This window comes from Fukomys damarensis, unplaced genomic scaffold (assembly GCF_012274545.1).
Source record: "Fukomys damarensis isolate Sample0158 unplaced genomic scaffold, DMR_v1.0_HiC HiC_scaffold_2, whole genome shotgun sequence".
NCBI lineage: Eukaryota > Metazoa > Chordata > Mammalia > Rodentia > Bathyergidae > Fukomys > Fukomys damarensis.
The window spans coordinates 18,203,102-18,214,948 of record NW_022900914.1 but is presented as its reverse complement, the minus strand read 5'-3'; the positions used below and the strand labels follow the sequence as shown (position 1 = coordinate 18,214,948).

The following is an 11,847-nucleotide window of genomic DNA, read 5'->3' as shown; positions in this document are numbered from 1 at the left end:
CTTCGGAGGCCGAGGCCGAGCGGGGAAGGTGGCTGAGGAAGGTCGCAGCGCACAGCTCTCCGGGGAGAAGCCAGGTTCCGCCTGCGCGGTGAGGTCACCGGTCCCAGGAGGGGAACAGCACGCCTCGCACTTCCAGCCGAGACCCGAGCGGGCGCTCAGCCAGCCGCCGCCTCACTTTGGGTGCCGGGGTGGGAGGTCTTGCCCTCCGGGCAGAAAGGAACCCTGGGGGGCCCTGGACACTTCTGCGCACCCTCTGGGGAAGGGTGTAGGTTCTTTAGCTAGAGAGGGAGCTGAGTGAGGGCTGTCAGTTCTGGGCCTAAATTAGTCCTGTTGGAGTCAAACCCCAGGCTAATGCATGTGGAGAGGGGTCCTGTCCACTCCTAGACCGCCCTAGGGGCCGAGCGTCTGTGCCTCCCACCCCAACGCACACACTGAAATTCTAACTCCTAAAGTTGTGGCAGGGAACCTCTGAGGAGTGATTGCTCTTGAGGATAGAACCTTCCTGGATGATGGTTACCTCCATCTACATGTGAGGTTAAAGTAAGAAGTCGGCTGTGAGGCCCAAGTCAGAACTCCTCATCCACGGCAAGTGTGAGCACAGGATAACCTTCTCTTGTTTATAAGCCTCCCAGCCTGTAGCATTTTGTTATAGCAGCCTCATGGGTTAAGACTGAGTACAACTGTAATGATACAGTTACTGTATGTAAGCTCCGGGTACTGGTATACTGGTATGGTGTGGGTTTGGTAACCAAAGTGAGAGAATCCCAAAGTTTGGAACAGGGGATACTTGAATAATCATCCCTTCCTTTTTTACTTCTTATGCCAAACCTTGCAGGATCTAAGTTTATTCTTATTTAGAAAATAGCCCCCGCCCATGTTTCAACATGAACCAATAGAAAAACTAGTTGAAAAGGTAAATGCAGTGTTGTTATGTACATCAGTAGAAGCCTAGCACCCAAGCCAGTGGGTGTAACGCTGTAATCTCAGTGTGCTGTGTTTATCCTTTGCTGGCTGTTGGCTGTCAGCCTGTTGGGAGGAAATGGTGCTGGCTGGGTGTTGGCCAGCCCTTGGGACTGGGCAAACTTCAAGCATTCTTTTCCCTTCAAACTTAAATTCAAATCAAAGGCAGATAAAGGGGCTTCTGGGCCTCCCTGGTGTGCCTGTTTATTTGTCCATGGAAAGGCACGGATATTCTTTCTAGGCCTGGAGAAGAGCCCCAGGCCAACCACTGAAGACCTCCTGTCCAGTCTCACCTTGGTCCTGCCCACTCAGGAGGCAGCTTCAGCTTTTTTGACAAAACCGGAGGCAGGCACTTCCGAGGGCTTTTTTTTTTTTTTGATGCAGGGCCTATAGTTTGGGCCTCACTGTGTAGCCCAGGCTGGCCTCAGTCACAGTGATCCCCTGACCTAGGCCTCCTAGGTGATCCCAGTGCTGGAGTCAAGGGTGGCTCAGGCACTCAGGGAGCTTTAGCCCCTTTTCCAGGAGGGTGGGTTAAGGGATCCTTGGGCCTCCCCCTAGTGGTGATGTGTGCTATGGCACCGGAGGGACCGGCTGTCCTTGCAGATCTGCCCTCTCTCAGCATACTGAAGGACACCCCGCTTGCTGGCCTGGGGGCAAAGAAATGTTGGAAGAAGCCAAGGTTATCTGGCTTAGAATAAGATTTTTAAGGACCCACCTCTTTTTAAATATTTAGAATTTTTGTGGTAGAGAAGATACCGAATTCTACGTTAGATTAAGGAGTGAAATTGACACTAAGAAATAAATTTTTGGGAAGCAGTTCGTTTCCGCAGTGTTAAAACTAGCTCCCTGCTGGGTGTGGGGGGGCACATCTGTAATCCCAGCACTCAGGAGGCAGAGGCAGGAGGATCACCAAAAGTTCAAGGCCAGCCTGGGCTACAGAGTGAGTTTAAGGCTAGTCTGAACTACGTGGTGAGACCCTGTCTCCAAAACCCAAAACAAAAAAACCCAAAAGTTAACAAACTAGCTCCCTGGAGATGTTTAAGCAGGAATTCTGAGCATGTGGCTCAAGAAGGAAGGTTTTGGGTACAAGGCTGCACATTCCTGCAGTCCCCGCCACAGGCCTTCGGGGACATTCCTGTGTGGAATACTTTGCCAATGACCGTGTCTATAGACAATTACATGCAGCTCCAGTAGGCCAATGTCCACTCCACACCTCCTAGAAGGCCCTTCGTTTCTGGAAATAGCATTTACAAAAAAAAATTTTTTTTTTTTTTGTACTGGGAATCAAACTCAGGGCCTCGAGCTTGCCTGGCAGGTGCTGTGCAGCTGAGCTGTGTCCCTGGCCTGCATTAAGATATTTGTCTAGGGCTGGAGATGAAGCTCAGTGGTTCTGCTGCCTGCCTCCCAAGTACAAGGTCCCGAGTTCAATCCCCGGCACGCCCCCAAAAAAAAATCAAAACATATTTTCTCTAATCATATCTGATTTGTGGTTTGCGAAGCCAGCTCTGAAGATCTGCAATGCCTCATTTATCAGGTGAGATTAAGGATTATATTACCTTGCTCTCGGAGTGGTGGCAGAATGGCAAGTGGAACCGAGAATCCCAGCTCTCTTCGGATGCCCCTGGATTCTTTGGCGAGTCCTGACCCACTGGGGCTGGCTGCTGTGAGACACAAGACTTTGCCTCTTGGTTTAGCATAGAGTCCTGCTTCCTCCCCTTAACGCATCTCTGTAGCGCTGACTTCCATCTGTGCCCTTGGCTTGCTCCTGGGGTAGCATGAAATGAGACCGGTCCGTCCCGGGGGTGACCTAGTATTTTTCTGGACAGAGCTGGGGAGGACAAACCCTGACTGGTATCATCGAATGTTCCAGGGCTAGTCCTATAGGTGAAGACCGCTACTGCCTTAGAGCAGTGGTGCTGAACCAAGGCACGCGTGCCACGGCGGGCCGTTTGTTATCACCGAAAAAGCTCTAAAGTTTTGCCATTGCTGCCTCGGTGGCTCCAAGGGTTAGGATGGGGGGGAAGGATTAGCTGAGTCTCCAGGCAGCTGTAAGACATTTCACCCTGTGGGCATTTGATACACGTTTGGTGCTTGTTTCTCTTCTTTGCATAAATCTCCAGATTCCATCCAACAAGGAGTCTGCTCCTCCTCCAAGCTCAGCTTCAGAGCTAAGGCTTCCGGAAGGAAGGTGTCTTCTCGCACAGGGCTGTTGGAAATGTAATGAGTTGGTTTGAGCTCCTAGATGCTGTGGTGATGGGGGCCACAAAGAGCAGGGGAGTAGAAAAGAGAAAAGGTGGACCCAAAACATCCAGGGTCAGCTGGGCATGGTGACACACTTGTGATCTCTAGCACTATGGGAGGTGAGAGGATCACAGGTTTGAACCCAGCCTGAGCAACTTAGTGAGACTTTTTTTTTTTTTTTTTTTTTTTAAACCAGGGATCGAACTCAGGTCCTTGTGCTTGTGAAGCAGGCGCTGGAACCATTCAGCTAAAATCCTCAGTTTTTTTTGAGATAGGGTCCCACTGTGTAGTTGAGACTGACCTGGACCTCACTATGTAGCCCAGGCTGGTCTCAATTCAAAGTGATCCTCCTGCCTCAGCCTCCCCGAGTGCTGAGATTACAGGTGTGCGCCACCACGCCCGGCTGAGACTGTTTTAAACCAAACCAAACCAAATCAAATAAAAAAACAACTCTAGAGAGCTGGGGATTTAGCTCAGTGGTTCCGTTGTCTACCTCGCAAGCACAGGGACCAGAGTTCAATCCCCAGTCCAAAAAACAAAACAAAACAAAACAAAAAAACCTCTCCAAAACCTAGAAAGACAACAGCAAAACAACCGTAGGAGCTGAGCGAGCTTTGCTGCAATCCTTCCTCCTCAGCCCCCCTGAGTGCTGGGATTACAGGCGTGCGACACCATGCCTGGCTCACCCCTTTTTCTATTTTCTCATTTTGAGACCTGGCCTAGGTTGCCAGGCTGGGCTTGAGTTGCGAATGCTTTCTGCTTCCGCGAGCGTTCACGCTGTCGGGTGTGAAGAGGTGCAGAAGGTCTGCCTCGGTATGTGCCCACTTCACACCGCAGTGCACGCCCGCAGCACTTCCGCGTGGGAGCCCATGCGAGGGCGGATGGCCGCCGCTTCTCCAGCTGACGAATCTCGGGTTCAGAGACGAAGGGCCTTGGCCAGTACCGTTGAGGGCAGGACCGCTGGGCCGGGTCCGGGCTGTGCAGCGGTGGGAGCCCTGCTGGGGCTGTGACAGCCTGGAGGAGCGGGCACAGCTGCTGGGAGCCCACAGGAAAACGGGGTCTGCTGCAGAAGAGTTTTACCACTTTTACGTCAGGATGAAGGAAAACCAGCCGGAAACGCACTGTGCTTCGCAGACCGAGCGGTTCTGGGAGCTTCGGGTGCTGGGCCCAGGGCGCCGCCGGCTTTCTCCTCGCAAAGCATCCTGGGGCAGCCTGAGCTCGGAGAGCCCCAGGCAGCCGGAAGTGGACCTGGCGGCTTCCGGGCTCCCAGGACCCCTCGGGCCTGCGGGTGTCGTGGGAAGTCCGCCTGTAGGCTCTGCAGTCCCCTCTCCGGCCTGCCCCGCTGCGCCACCTCCCGTTTGTCTTTACCCCGCCAAAGCTGACCCCACCTTCCCAGATTTTCAAATGTTTCCCTCCCAAACTTTCCCCAGTTCCCTGCTTGTGAAAGTGGTCGCTGCGTCTCCTGGCGCCTGTGAGCCCCAGTGTGAGTGAGGGTCCACTCACAGGTCTCCACGCAGCCATCGGTACTTTCCCGGAGTTGGGGTCAGCCAGACTTGCGGCCCGGAACTGGCCATGCTCACCAGTCTAAGCCACCTCCCACCCCTTCGCTGATGTGAGGACTGACAAAGAAGGGCGGATGGACTTTGGGACAGGGGTAATGTACCCTCCCCCTTTGAACCCAGGAAGGGGGCGGTAGCCCCAGGGAACCACAGGAGGAAACCGTAGGTGTCTGTAGCAGGGGAGGTTGAGCTCCCAAAAGGTCGTTTGCTTGGCTCAGGGGGATGATGATCTGCCCTTGGGGTGTGGAGCAGGTGCGAGATGATGGGAGGGAAATAGTGGAGAAGGGACGCACTGCCAGACTGCTGCCTGAGACCTTGGCTCCTGAGGCGAAGGGAAGACGGATACATTCAAGAGTCTTCATTTCTCCTCCGCCCGGTCCCCAGCAACCACCGTTCTACTTTCAGTTTTTATAAATTTAGCTAGTGTAAGCCGGCGTGGTGGTGCACGCCTGTAATCCCAGCACTTGGAGACTGAGGCAGGAGGATCGCTGTGAGTTCGAGACCAGCCTGGGCTACATAGTGCGGTCCAGGTCAGTCTCAACTACATAGTGAGAACCTGGCTCAAAAAACCAAAGAAACCAAAACCAAAACCAAAAAAAACCCACCCCAAATTAACTAGTATAAGGTACTTCATATAAGTGGAATAACATAGTATTTGTCCTTTTGTGACATATATATCACTTGGCACAATGTCCTCAAGATTCAGCCAGACAGTAGCATCTGCCAACATATCCTTTTTTGTGGCTGTATGATATTCTGCTATATGAATATATCACATCTTGTTTATCCGTGGACAACTGGTTTTTTCTGTCTCTTGGGTATTGTGAATAGTGTTACTATGAACAGGAGTGCGCAAATCTCTCTTCAAAATTCAGAGCTGCTTTCAGTTCTTTTAGATATATAACCCTAGGTTGGATGCTGGATCATGTAGCAATTTGAGAACCTTCCATATTATTTCCTATAGCAGCTGCACCATTTTCCATTTCCACCCCAAGTGTAGGAGCATTTGTATTTCTCCACACCCTTGCCAACACGAATTACTTTCTGTTCTGTAGGAGCCGTCTGGTGGGTTTAAGAAGGTGATGTTTTAGTGTCGTTTTGTTTGTTTCTCTAATGGTTGTGACATTGAGCGTCTTTTTGTCTAGACACCCTTCTGGAGAGAGCTCTATTTAAGTCCTTTGCCCATTTTTAAAATTATTTGCCTTTGTCTTTCATTGTTGAATTATAGAAAAAAAATTTTTTTTGGTTTTTTTGAGACAAGGTCTCACTATGTAGTTGAGACTGACCTGGAACTATGTAGCCCAGGCTGGTTTTGAACTCACAGCGATCCTCCTGCCTCAGCCTCCCCCGTGCTGGGATTACAGGCGTGTACCACCACTCCTGGTTTAGAAATTCTTTATATATTATGGATACTAATCTAGATAAGGTATGTACTTTGCAAATATTTTCTATTTCATAGGTTGCCTTTTCACTTTATGGACTGTGTCCAGTGGTGAGATTTCTCTCTCTTACCAGTCTGGACTGTTTTAGGGGACAGGATTGTATCTGAGGGGGAATCTCAGTAAATGAGTATAGACTGAAGCCAGAAACAAGCTGAGGATGATCAGGCAAATGTGAGGTGTGATCGAAAATATTATGGTATGGGGCTGGGGATTTAGCTCAGCAGTTCAGTGGCCTGCCTTGCAAGCGCAAGGACCCAAGTTCAATCCCCGGTACCAAAAAAAAAAAAAAAATTATGGTAGCCTGGTGTGGTGGCACACGCCTGTAATCCCAGCACTCGGGAAGCTGAGGCAGGAGGATCGCTGTGATTTCAAGACCAGCCTGGGCTACATAGTGAGTTCCAGGTCAGTCTCAACTACATAGTGAGATCCTGTCTCAAAAAATAAACAAACAAAAATTATGGTAAAAGATTGATTGTTGTGGATTCCCCTTGGGACCCCTCTCCCGCACACAGTGTCCCTCCTCCTCGCCTCTTTCTGAGGCAGTTCTGGAGCCCTCTTTCCTGAGTGTCTTTGGTTGAGCTGTCATGGCTGCCTTAATGTCCTGAACTGATTCAAAACATTTTGACTTGGGGGAAGAGCCAGATTCAGGGAATAGGATGGAAGAGGACACAGTGTGATTTACGCGTGTGCAAGTGTGTGTGTCTGTGTGTGCACGCCTGCCTTTCTCTTGGATGGTAGCAGCATTAATGTGTCCCTGATCACATTAACGAAAGAGGACTTGCAGAACTGCTTCAGAAAATGGCAAGACCGATGGGCTGTGTATTTGAAGTGAGGGGAAGAAGTGCTTGAGGGGGATTCGTGGCAATGTGTCTTTTACTGTAATAAATTTTAAAAATGTAGTCATTCATATATTTCAGGTACCATATGCGTGGTGCTGGAGATGGAACCCACGCACTGGCAGGTGCAGTACCGCTGAGGTACATCCTCTTCCCGCGAGGACATTTTAGATGAGGTGAGATTTAAGTTTTGATGGGCAGGGCAGACTGCGGGCAGGACTGTGGACGTGGAGCTTGCCTGTGGCTCCCTTCCGCCTTCCCGCCCCTTCTTCCTTCTGTGCCTCTGTGTTCAGCTCCAGGTCCCCTGCATGGTTCTCATAGGTCCTTCCACTGGGTGACCTGTTCTCCAACACGCTGAGGGCCAGGCGTCCTGCTGGGCTTGCGAGGGGGAGCAAAGCCAAGTGCCCCCACCTCAAGTGCGGTCCTGCAGAGGAGCTGGCGGTAGGTCTCAGAGCGCCCTCTGGCGATGGTTATCCGCAGTGGGGTAAAAGGCACCCAAGGGCACATGGCTCGGACAGGGGAGGATGGAGGGCTTCCTGGAGGCATGCTGCGGTCCTTTGTCACCCTTCAGGCCCGCCTACTCCCCAGCAGGGCCCATCCCGGCAGAAGCAGAGGGGACATTTGGCCATCTGAGCGCCTCATCTTCTCCAAGACGATATTCACCATAAATAAGTAATTGTAGATGGTTTGAGATTCCCAATAAACTTTATTTGTTTTGGAAAACTAAGAGAAACATACATGGCTCATCAATTTATTCTAAAAAACTAATTGCTAAAAACCCAGATTAGTCCTCAAGATTTGGGTAGCGTAAAAAACATAGGAAGAATTTGCTTCCTAACTTTCTGCAATAGCCAGGCTGTGTGTCCCACATGCAGTGTGTACTTCAACTTTGCTCGCTCCCTCTTTCTCTCTTTACTTAGCCCAGGCTTGCTCTGCAGAGCCAATTTCTCTCCCACTCTTCATTTTTTGTTTTTTTCTTTGTTGTTTTGAGACAGGGTCTCACTGTGTAGTTGAGACTGACCTGGAACTCACTATGTAGCCCAGGCTGGTTTCAAACTCACAGTGATCCTCCTGCCTCAGCCTCCAGAGTGCTGGGATTACAGGTGGGCGCTACCATGCCCGGCCCGTGCCCCTTTCTGAGGGCATCTGTGTCCACTGAGGCCTGAGCTCACTTCGAAGCCTCTTCGGAGCCTTCACAGTGGGAACAGCCCTCTTCAGCAAGGGGTCCGCACCAAGAACGAACTCACTGTGGGGGCCCAAGGAGGCTGCCTTAGGGATGTATCTCGGAAAGGCCCAGACAGAGGCGACCCTGTTTACAATCTGTCTTCGGTTACCTGACACCCTAATACCTAATTCCCTGGGAATTAGCAGGGGGCATCTCAGATTTCAGGGGACGGTTTTTCTGCTTGAGATTGAGCTGTCTGTCTTTTCCCTCCATGGATCTGCCCCACATCCTCTTAGAAACAAGTGATCTGGCTCCTTGTGGAGTGAACTGCACGGGACACACACTTTCCTGAGGCTGTGGGGAGAAGGGGGGCAGTATGTGAAGGGAGGCAAAGCTCCTGCGAATTAAACAGGATGCACAGGGCTGGTCAGCAGCCAGGTTGTCAGTGTCTGTGCAGATTCCCCCTTGGAGCAGCAGGAACTGTTTTTCACTCACCTTGAGTCCCTTGCATGTGCAGCTTTGGACCATCAAGGGGATGGCACATAAAAGCAGCCGCCCTGATGCCACCTGTGACCTTCTTCTAGGGTCACTCTCCCTCCTTTGTTCTTGGGAAACTACTCTTTGACCCAAATCTTGAGGTTCCCACCCTGTCTCGGGTTCTCCTGGGGCTGATCTTGCTATGGTCCTACCTCTAGCACTTCCTGGAATCTCTCCATCTCAGCAACCAAATGCTAATGAGCTACTGGAGTTACTGTTTTCAGACTAGAAGAGAGAAGACCAGAAGAACCACCCCCACTTTCCCGTGGAGCTCCAGGCCCACCGCCTTTGACTGTGGGTTCTGATGCTGGAAATTCCTCATCGCGGGAGATGATTCTGGTCCAGTGGGTCATTGAAGTGTCTCATACCAGACACCAAAGTTCTCCATAAGTTAAAAATAGTATTCAAGGACTGCTGCGCTCCTAAGCTATGGGCTGAATCCTGTGTCTCAGTGATTAGGACCAGCACCATGGTCAGAGATGACATAACAGAGGTCATCTGGTGCCTCGTGAGTGGTAGCGGCTGTCTCCTTTCCGTCCTTCCTGCAGTTGGCTACTGAGGGAAAATATCTTTTAACCTGACTTTTTTGTTATATTGTTAACCTCTCATAAGTCATCTTTTCTTTCTGCAGCATGTAGAGCAGTGGTCTTCAGAGTAAGGCACCGGGACCAGCAGCATCGGTATTGCTTGAACTGGGCGGATGGACACTTGGGACTTGAGAACCACAGCGGAGGAGCTCAGCCTTCATTAGGTATCTGTTACCTGCTCTGGCTCTGGGCACCGGCTGCCCCTTCTTGGGAGGTCTTCCAGTGGGAGGAAACTTTGTCAGCCTCATTGCTTTTCTAAAGAACCTGCCTGTTCTTTGTCCTGGAGTAGTGAGTTGGCGGAACCTCTGTTGGCTGAGTCCTCCCGGGATTAAGTCCTGCCACCTTTAGACTGTGCGGAACAGGCGGCCCGGGCACGCACTGTGCCCTGGAGGGCTGCCGGGCCCACCGTGCCTTGTCTCCCTCTCCTCATGCTTCAGTGGAAGGAGAAGACCTCTCCTGTTGGAATATGGTCCGGTTTTTAAGCGGGCCAGGACTGGATTCATCATCACAGCAGGCCCTGCAAGGGTGCAGCCTTTCTGTGGACAAAGGGGTGAGCTCCTCGGAGAGGAGCTGCTGTGATTTCTGTTGGAGGGAGCTATGTAGACTCAGATGGCGCCCACTGACCCAGTGCTGCTTGCCCTCTGTGGGGCCACTCTGGCTGACGAAGCCTGGGCGATGCCAGCAGCCTCACTGTATGTGATGCTCGGAGCTCTTAGAGGGAGGCACCATCATTAACTTATTTCCGGAAGGAGGGACCGGCCCCGAAGGCCCTCATCTCCCGCGTCCTCCTCCTTAATCTGCAGCTCCTGTGTTCGTGGAGCTCCTTCCTCCATCTCAGCTGAATGCTCTGGCTTCAGCAGTTGCCCCTCCTATCCGTAAGTAACCGTAAAAAATGATGAGACACAAATTTGTAATTACAAGGCTCTCTCTCAGGCTTAAAAAAGCAATCGGTTTTGAGCCGTATTTATTGGCTGAATGAAGGACCAGGAAATGGTAGCCTCGTGGATGTGGATGTGGATGTGGATGGTGTCAGGCTGCGTGGAGGCGGTAAGCGAACGGTGTATAGGGGCCAGGGCCACAGCGATCACTCTGGGCAGACCTCGCTCTCCAACTGTTCTCTCGGGCTCAGATTCTGAATTTTCTGAACCAGTGGTAAAGGGGCACGGATTTTTAAAGAGCTCCCCAGTAAGACTCAAGCTTAGGCCAGCTTGGGAAATGCTGGACTCACAACCACTGGTTCTCTCATTTTGTTGTTTGGACTTCTATGTCAGAAGCTGCCTGCGGGCCTCCTGACGCATCCTGGTGCTGGGGTCCCCGGAGCAGGGTCTGAGAGCGCGCTGGAAATCGGCAGGGAGTACAGAGAATCCCCCAATGGTCGGGGGCCACTCCCTCCCCCTCCGTGCCAGTTTGAGAGCTACTGCGCTAGACGATCCAGTTGCTAAAGGTTAGATTGGTTCCCGGTGCAGACTAGAGAGCTTTCTGCTCTGCAACGGTAACACCCCACGTGCTTTGGCATAAATCACCAGCTTCCCTACTTAGCGCAGGGCCGAGTTGACAGAGTAAGGGAAGTGTTCTTATTTACTGTTAAAACTGGGTGCCCAGAAACTGAGGTCCCGGGATCGGCTACAGCTCAAACGCTGACTTTGTAAACAGTCACGGGAAAGTCTTTTACCTCCTCGGGCCTGATTTCCCCCTCATTTGCCTAATGTGACATCTTGAGAAGAAACCAGAGAATAAATAAAGACAGACATTCCGGGCAAGTTTAAAGTCCCAGTTTCACGCTTGGTCTCCAGGGTGACGAGGAATGTGGTTCCCAGCCGCCAGGGCTCCCGTTTAACAGGAGCAGTGATGTGGATCCAATGACCAGCCCTCTGTTGCTTCTTCCTTCACCTGTAAACTGCAGGGCTTGGCCAGGTGGTCACGAATGTCACTTATCTTGGAAGAGTGTGGACCTCTGTCCCGACCAGGGAGCCTGACATTGGCTTCATTCTTACCTTGGTTTGTGTCTGTCTTAGCTCTTCAGATTATAATCTAGGTTTGGGCTCCGATATTTCATTAAAGATACTTAGGATGCTTGGAACAGAATGGGTACGAAAAGTGTGAAGGTTTATGTAGCACAAATCAAGGCCCAACAAAAACAAAAAGTGGGCAGAATACGAGCTGCAGAACAGCCCTGCTTAGGAATGTGCTCTCTGAAGCCTGTCAGAGAAAAGATCATTGGTGCCTTGTAAAATCATTCTGTAATGGGAAAAGAGCTGCTGGCTGTGGTGGCCCACCCCTAAATTCTTAGCACTTGGAAGGCTGAGGCAGGAGGATCACTGCGAGTTTAAGACCACCCTGGGCTTTGTGGTGAGTTCAAGGCCAGCCTGAACTCCTTAATGAGTCCCTGTCTCAGAAAACATAAAAACTAAAAGTAGTTTACTTAGCCCAACTCAGGTCAGTTTTATCTAGGAAAAGTAAGCCTTCTGGAGCTGGGTGTGGTGGTGCACACCTGTAATCCCAGCACTTGGGAGGCTGAGG

At 51.2% G+C, this 11,847-nt stretch overlaps 2 long non-coding RNA genes across 8 annotated transcripts in view; one reads left to right on the top strand and one right to left on the bottom strand.

Moving 5' to 3' along the window:
• LOC117286139 overlaps positions 1–3,377 on the bottom strand; it is an 8,752-nt gene extending 5,375 nt beyond the window's left edge. Inside the window, exon 1 of the long non-coding RNA XR_004517258.1 lies at positions 2,517–3,377. This is a non-coding gene — a long non-coding RNA (uncharacterized LOC117286139). The remainder of the gene's footprint in view (positions 1–2,516) is intronic.
• LOC104848801 overlaps positions 7–11,847 on the top strand; it is a 59,660-nt gene continuing 47,819 nt past the window's right edge. For 2 of the 7 annotated variants that reach the window (XR_004517256.1, XR_004517254.1), the window contains exons 1-2: positions 6,617–7,214; positions 9,372–10,202. This is a non-coding gene — a long non-coding RNA (uncharacterized LOC104848801). Of the gene's footprint in view, positions 89–6,112; positions 6,187–6,616; positions 7,215–7,359; positions 7,480–9,371; positions 10,300–11,847 lie in introns of those variants that run through there. The other 5 variants (XR_004517255.1, XR_004517253.1, XR_004517252.1 and 2 more) reach the window with 5 other exon arrangements.